The sequence below is a fragment of the Bidens hawaiensis genome, unplaced genomic scaffold, assembly GCF_021521415.1.
Source record: "Bidens hawaiensis isolate Kalapana, Puna unplaced genomic scaffold, B.hawaiensis_p1.1 tig00000055_1, whole genome shotgun sequence".
NCBI lineage: Eukaryota > Viridiplantae > Streptophyta > Magnoliopsida > Asterales > Asteraceae > Bidens > Bidens hawaiensis.
The window spans coordinates 5,255,171-5,263,540 of NW_027491016.1; the positions used below are offsets into that span (position 1 = coordinate 5,255,171).

Genomic DNA, 8,370 nt, shown 5'->3' on the forward strand with positions numbered 1-8,370 from the left:
AAACATTCGAAATATCATAACAAAAATTTGGGTATTAAATATAAAGGTAGAAACATAGAACACATTAATCACAAAACATGTAAAATATAATATGGTCGGACACAATATAAATGAAAAATACCTAGATAAATAATCACGATATAAATTATTGTTCTACACGAGTACCCAACCTAAACGTTGAAAAATACCTAAACTAATTAGGAATTATTTTCGGATCAGTCAATTTAGTAATTGAAAATTATTCAGCATTGTTATTAAGATTATAGTTCTTGATCTCGATCCTATAGGGCGAAATTTCTTTCTAATAAAACGTTGAAAGCAACAGGGAGCGTTAATAATTCAGCCTTGGCTGTGGAAAGCATCATATGTATTTACTTCAAATATTAAAAGTTATAGAATTTCACTATTATAGTAATGTTATTATAAACGATTGAAAAAGACAATAAGTGTTCGTCCAGGACGTCTTTAGCAATTTGTCCCGTCATCTTGTTTGCCTCCCGCTCAAACATTGTAAGAATCACATGACTCTTATGGGGATCTTGTATCTAAAAAAATAATTATTAAAATAAATTGAAAAGATAAAGCATGGTCATTACCATTAATAAAATGTTAAAAAGAATTGAGAACCTAATTATAGGAGATGATACATATAAGTGCAATTGTCATCGACACATTTGTACTGCTTCTTCATTTCAAAATCAGCTGAATCCTCTCCTTATCAATTCTGACAGTTTGGTTTCAACTCCATTTTTACATAAATCACAGCTACGATAATACCATGAGTTTTTATTGCATAAAACTTTGATCTTACCAACAAAAATAAGGGATTTAACCTGTCCAGAATTAATCAAATTTTAATAATGGTATTTTTATGGATTTAAAAACAAATAATTTTAAAAATGTAACATACCTCTGTTATTTCATTAATTTCACGAATGTTGATGGAATTAATTTCATTAAGAAATTCTTCTTCCAGTGACGAGACCATAGAGGTACCAACGGACCGATGAGAGGATGTTTCTTCACCAATGTTAGACAGAAAGCTTGCGTGATGAAAGATTATTTTGTTATATTCGGTACCTATCTTTGAATAACAAAATCATAAAGCAAGACATAATTTATAAATTAAGAAGCAAAGAGATTATTTGTTATATTCAGTGCCTAACTTTGAATAACAAAATCAGTACCTAACTTTGAATAACAAAAGAAGCAGAGAAGTCGATCTTATATATAATTAACAATCATTGAATGAGTTTAATGTATTTTGGTAACATATTATATTGAGCATAAATCAATCAATTTAACGGATTAGATTGACTATAAATCAATCAATTTAAAAGATTATATTGAGCTTAAATCATTCAATTTGACAGATTACATATTAAAATAAATTCCATAATTAAAGTAATTTGTCAAAAACATAAGGAGTTAACCAAAATATATAAAGGTGAAATTTAAATTTAAATTCAAAGAATTTGTCAAAATGTACAACGTAAATTTGATTCAGCAATATTAAAATCAAATAATTTCCTTAGTTAAATTCAAAACAAATCAAAATAAAACATAAATATTAAAGGAAATGAATAATAATATTTTGTATTAATCCATTCCAAAGTTATAATGGGCAAACCTTTGGAAAAACTTATTATGTGTTTTAGTGCATATATGGTTCACAAATAACAACATGCACACATACATGGTTTACTCCGTGAATTATATGATTGACATAATCACGAATTTATAGGTTATATACATGTATTTATGAATATATGAAACATCATTATATTTAAAATCATACCACAGTAAGAGAAGAACATTCTGCTTTGCATTTGCATGCTGGGGTCAAGACTGGCCATAACATCCCTGTGAAGAAAGTAGTAGAAACAAATACTAAGATCATGAGCTTAGATGTTTTCTTCAAAGTCTAAACATGATGTGATAATAACTCATTGCGTCATGGTTCTAGATTTTGTTTATAATATGTATATTCTTAACTTAAATGGCTTTAGATAGCATATTTCTTTACAATATGTATAAAGACAAAAGGATGGATATATGCATTGGCTTTAATGTCTTTAGATCAACTGTTGCACATATGTAAGTAAGTTAATAAATACAATAAAAACAACTTTTCTTTCAAGTATAAACTGGTCAGGAAGAAACATACCAGGTTGGATAAATAGCATTTTTCAAACATTGCCATTGATTCCCGGATGAAGTGATACCTATACACATGCAAACAGTCTATAATATATCTTATATCAAATATTGAATCAATTGTGATCACATATAGTTTTTACTTTAGAAGTGTAAAAATAATGTTTTCAGTAACACAAAATCAAAATTTGCCCTGGAGTTTGTTCAGTTAGTATGAAAATAGTTGTTCATTTGTGATAAATGTCATTGACTCAAAACAACTAATTATTAACAACTTTGTTAAAACTTTAAAAGTCTTGAACATTTAAAAGTTAATATTAGTAGAGACATGAAGATGAAGAAAACAAAGCATAAAGATAATAAAAAATTTTATAGATGTCTTACTGTGGATCCAACACCAACTTTGAGCTTCCTTAACAAATGAACTTGGTACATAAAGAAAAACTATGCCAACCTGCTAATTTTTAGAACAAATAATGGTACTAAATTAGATCTATAAAACAAATAAATAAATAAATAAAAGTAAGTGAAAGAAGCATGTTTACCGAGTTACCTTGACCAAGTTGATGATGCATTCCCTAAGAATTCAAGATTTTTATGCCACACTATTCTGCAGGGTAATAAATAGTTGATTAACAAATGAAACATGAATGGATAATATTCAAAAAGAAACATTTATAAGTAAAAACACGACGTTATGAAATTGATTTAGGATCAAGAATCTTTTTTCTAAATTCATCTTCATTTTAATTAAATGTTACTTTTTCAGCACAATCACACGCAGTAATTGAAACCAAATACGAATAACCATCTGAAAAACTAAATGAATTCATAAATCTGTAGATGAATTCAAATAACTAATCAGAAACCAATTCAATCGATTTAGGTTTATATTATGATTATGCTGCAACTGAAGGTCCAAAGCTTTCAATGTCGCCTCAGATTATGCTGCAAAAGAAGTAAACTATAATAAAATCCATGAATATTTAACAGAAGTTATATTATATACAAACATCAATCAATAATAAGCTACTACCTAAAATTACCAATCAACAATTATCAAAATCGGCAAGCCTAGACATATAAAAAAGCAATTAACATAAGAAACAGAGGAATAAGATGGCCGGATCTGTTTGAATAAGAAGAATACGGTGACTGGCTTATCAACAACGGATAGGTTAGTAGAGATGAATCGGGCCGGGTATATGAAATGGGTTTCTAAATGGACTATGGTGGGAGGCGGTAACGATGAGACATGGAATAAAAGATTCCGGTAGGCATAACGATGAGACTTGGATGATGATAACACGGTGTGATAATGATATCCGGATCTAGAAGACATGTCGACTTTGAGTGTTGATTTGTAGATAAACTGAATCAATTTGAAAGGAGAAAGATAGATTTAAGGGTTTCTCTGAAAAATGAATGTTGTTTATGTGTTTATGAGATGAATAGGGTCGGATACCCGATATTGAAAAGGTATTTTATGGGAGGCGGGAATTGTGAGGAACAACGTGGTAAGAAGATGCCACGTGGCATAAAGAAAGTTTTATTTATTTAGTAGTATAGATGTATAAGATATACAACTAGAAGATACTGAAAAGGAGATGTGATTACTATCTTTAAATGGTAAATGGTTGGACCCTTGAAACCCTTATTTATACCCGACCGTTTTATTATTTAGAGGATAGGGCCTTGGGTCCGTGTTTCTTCCTTAAAGAGTAAAAGGTCCGGGTCGGCTGTAAAAGGATCGGGTTATACCCTTTAAGCAGTCCTGGTTTTAATAAGATTATATGCATGATGTTTGTTTAAAAGTTACTTAATATATTTAATTTGGATATTAAAGTAAAAGAAATTTATTGTATTTATAAATTAGAATTGAATATGCGAAGAACAAGTGAAAATATAGTATTAATGTGTAAAAAATACGCCTTAATGGTATATTTGGAATTTTATAGAATTTTATATTTTAAAAGTTATAAAAAATTAATTATGATTAAAATTAATCATAATAATATACCCTGCTCAACTAATAAAAGAATATCCGGGATGTAACACATCAGTCCCATATTAATTTACGACCATATATTCTCTCCTAAAATCCTAAACTCTAATCTCTTTCATTTAGGTATCCATGGGTAATAATAATTTGTTATTGGGCTCAACTAATAAAAGAAAATCCGGGATGTAACATATCAGTCCCATATTAATTTACGACCATATATTCTCTCCTAAAATCCTAAACTCTAATTTCTTTCATTTAGATATTCATGGGTAATAATAATTTGTTATTTAGGTTATCAAGTAAACCTGGGTCATATCAATCAATATTACCCAATTAATGATCTATAGATTGGGTTTTGCGATTCAAAAAGGGGTAGCGGCGCAGTTTGTTGCCCGCTTGCCTTCTGTTTCGATGTAATCCAATAGACAATTAATACGGCAATTATTGTTTTTAGATTAAAAAAAATAGTATTTATTTATGCATGTACAAAAGTTCTTTTTTAAATAATTTGTTTATTAATTTAAGAATCAAAATAATTAATTAAAAAGAAATACCTACAAACAGAGAAAAGTTTCTTCAGTTTTCTATCTTTATATTCTGTAACAAATATGTAAAATACTTTATACTGCAAAAAATTTCTCATGTGTTGTTTTAAAAATAACTTTAAAATTATAACATTTGTTTAGCATTCGGAATTTCTAATAAATGGAATACTATTATTTTGTGAGGAAAAATATATTATTAATTTTAAATAAATAGTTAAGAGAGTTGGACCTAGGATTTTAAATAGTCATTATGAGTGGTGATGAGCTTAAGGTCCATTAAAAAGGTATAAATACACACCCTTAAAACCTTTAAACCCTAAAACCTCATCTTTATCCATTTTTCCCCCACCTTCAAACACGAACACTCCACCTATCATTTTCGGATTAGAGAGAAGCAAGGAATTGAGCTTGTTTCGCACTCGTCTACACCAAGGGATAAGGATTCATCAAGTTATAAGATCAAGCAAGAATCAAACTCAAACCGATTATATATACAAAAGGCATGTTTTAGTAAATAGCTTAACCATTCGATGTTAGTTTGTCATAAAATTTGGAATAGTAATAGATCTAGTAGTATGGATTCATAAAGTTGCAACTTTATTATGAAACATACACTCGGAGATTTATTGAAAATTAAACATGGATGATTGTAATTTAGAACAGTGGGAATTGTTTGAAAGTTTGTTAAAATATTGGTATTAATTCCATGCAAGACAATGTTTAATTTATTTGGATGATTAAAACAATTAGAATGTTTAATTACGAAAATTTATTTGGATTATTAAAACAATTAGAAGATCATCTACGAAAAGAGAAAAATGATAGATTACTAAAAACTAATACAAAGAAAAAAAATAAAAAAAGAATAATATAATTTAAAACTTACATGAAATCTTTATTAGTTACCAAAAAAAGAATATAGAATTATGTCTAATTTACCCTAGCTTCTAATAATAATTAAAAAAATAGAAAGAAAATTTCTGATTGATTTAAATTATTTCTCACACTTCTCGCAGTAAAAACATTTATCACATAAACTTAAGCATATATATATATATATAGGGAGAGGATCAAGAAAAAACTCACTTTTAGAGAGAAAACTTAAAAACTCCTAAAAACTCCTAAAGAATTATTTTTAATTAAAAATAAAAAAATATTTTCAAAATTCTGTTTTAGCCATTATTCTTATATTTTCTTATATTTCACTCGAAAAATAAAAAAAAATAAAAAAACCACTGTAATGCACGTACATATTACTGTGAGATACCGTTCTATTACACATGTGTATTACTATGTATTTTTGAGTTTAATAGTGTTTTATTGCATATATTCAATATTTGTGTATTGTATATGTGTAGTAGTGTTGTATTATATGGAAAAAAAATAATAAAATAAAAGTCGATTTGGTGCACATATGCGTTAATGTTGTATTACACATACGTACTAATGTGTATTCAATGTATGTATTAGTCTTATATTGCATATATACAATAGTGTGTATCAAATATGTGTAATAGTGTTGTATTCTATGCAATAAAAACACTTTTGCATTATGCAATGCACACTATTACACATGCGCACTATACCGACGAGGTTACTGACAAGGTTTTTTTTATTTTTTATTTTTTTTGAACCAATAACAACATATAAGAATAATGGGAAAAAAAAAGAAACTTCAAAATTTTTTTTTTAAAGTTAAAAATAGTTTTTTAGAAGTTTTTAGGAGTTTTTAAGTTTTCTCTTTAAGAGGAGTTTTCACTGGAACCCACCCCTATATATATATATATATATATATATATATATATATATAGGGGATGGATCTTACGAGAAGTGATATTATAGCGAGAAGTGCGAGAAGTGAATCTGAACCATTGATTTGTTTAATCAATGGTTAACAAAAGAAATGGCAAATTCATAAATACAAACACATGTTTATGACACATTTTTAATTAAAAAGGGTGCATATGTCTTTTATGATGTAGCCCTTTTAAGCTAGATATTAATACATTTAGCGGTTTCATTTTTTATGCTTAATCAATGGTCATAGTGTCATATATAATTTTTACTATTTTATTTCTTTCATTAAGCTAGACATTAATGTATGTGAAAATTTTATTATTATAGATTATTAGCTTGATACGCTATTTATTATATGTAGTTTAATATATATAAAAAGAGTTTATTTTGTACCGTGTAAGTGTTATTTAACGGTTTCATTTTTTCATGCTTAATCGATAGTCATAGTATCATATTTAATTTTTATTAATATATATCTTTCATTAAGTTAGACATTACTGTATGTGAAAATTTTATAATTATAAGTTATTAGCATGATCCGCTATTTATTATATGTAGTTTAATATAAAAAAGAGTTTAATTTGTACTGTGTAAGTGGTATTTTGAATTGTGTATATGTAAACTTTATTGTGTGTAGCTTCATATATGTACTGTAGAGGTTGTATTTCGAATTGTGTACGTGTAAATTTTGTCGTGTGTAAGTTCATATGTGTATTGTGTATGTGGTATTTCGAACTTTGTACGTGTAAATTTTATAATATGTGGGATTATTTATATGTTATGTATGTTCATGGGTTGTGTAGATAGCATTTCGAATTGTGATTCGTAATTTTTATCTTTTGTAGGTTCATATATATACTGTGTAAGTGGTATTTTAAATTTTGTATGTGTAAATTTTAGTGTGTGTATGTTCATATATGTATTGGGTATGTGGTATCTCGAATTATATACGTCTAAATTTTATCATGTGTAGGATCATTTAATGTAATATGTAGGTGGTTTTATGAATTCGGTATAAAGTTGAAAATATTTCTAGGTATGGTTAAATTTGAAATATTATGACGAACGAATTAATCATAGATTAAAAAAACAATTTAAAACAGAACGTATTGGTTATATTAGTTGATAAACAGGTATTTGAAATGCATCAATTATTTCATGGTAAATGGAACTAGTGAAAAAAGAAACAAAAATAAATCCATACTAACTAAAGGACATCTAGTGGTATAAATAAATTGTCATTTACAATTCATAAAGACTGGATATTAATGCTTTAGACTTTTATTTATGAATAGATTAAAAAAAATTAAATAATGAATTATTTTAATCTACCTATATTACCCTTTTATTTATTTATTTTATTTTTTCTTAAATTTCATTAATTACAATAAATGCAATACATTTTCAACCATTGATTAATAATCTAATGGTTGAGATCACTTCTCGCAATAAGAATCACTTATGAAATGAACCTAATCCTATATATATATATGGGTTGAGTTCAATGAAGAAGTCATATTATTGTGAGAAGTTGGAGAAATAATTCAAACCAGTCAGATTTTTTTTCTTTTTCTCATTTAATTAATTGTAGGGGCATATTAGTAAACAACATCATTTGTTTTATATGGTAAGTATTAATAGTTTGGCTTGATCCTATCAGTTTTTTTATTTTATTTATTTTTTTTTTCGAAGTTTCAAGTTATCAACTTAATTTAAAAATTAGTGAAAATAATATCGAAATAATGATTCCAATTAAAACCTGATCATGCAAGTATTTTATTATTAATATTATGGTAATAACCTACACTTATATTCATATTACCATACATAAACCATACTAATCCTTTTAATAACCTACGCCATTTC

General features: G+C 27.0%; 1 long non-coding RNA gene across 1 annotated transcript; it reads right to left on the reverse strand.

The window, feature by feature from the left end:
- Nucleotides 1-652: 652 nt before the first annotated feature.
- On the reverse strand, nt 653-2,786 carry LOC143532527 (uncharacterized). The gene is made up of 3 exons (XR_013135197.1): nt 2,711-2,786; nt 1,799-1,863; nt 653-765 (listed from the first exon to the last, which is right to left on the reverse strand). It is a non-coding gene; the product is annotated as an uncharacterized LOC143532527 (long non-coding RNA).
- Nucleotides 2,787-8,370: the final 5,584 nt, after the last annotated feature.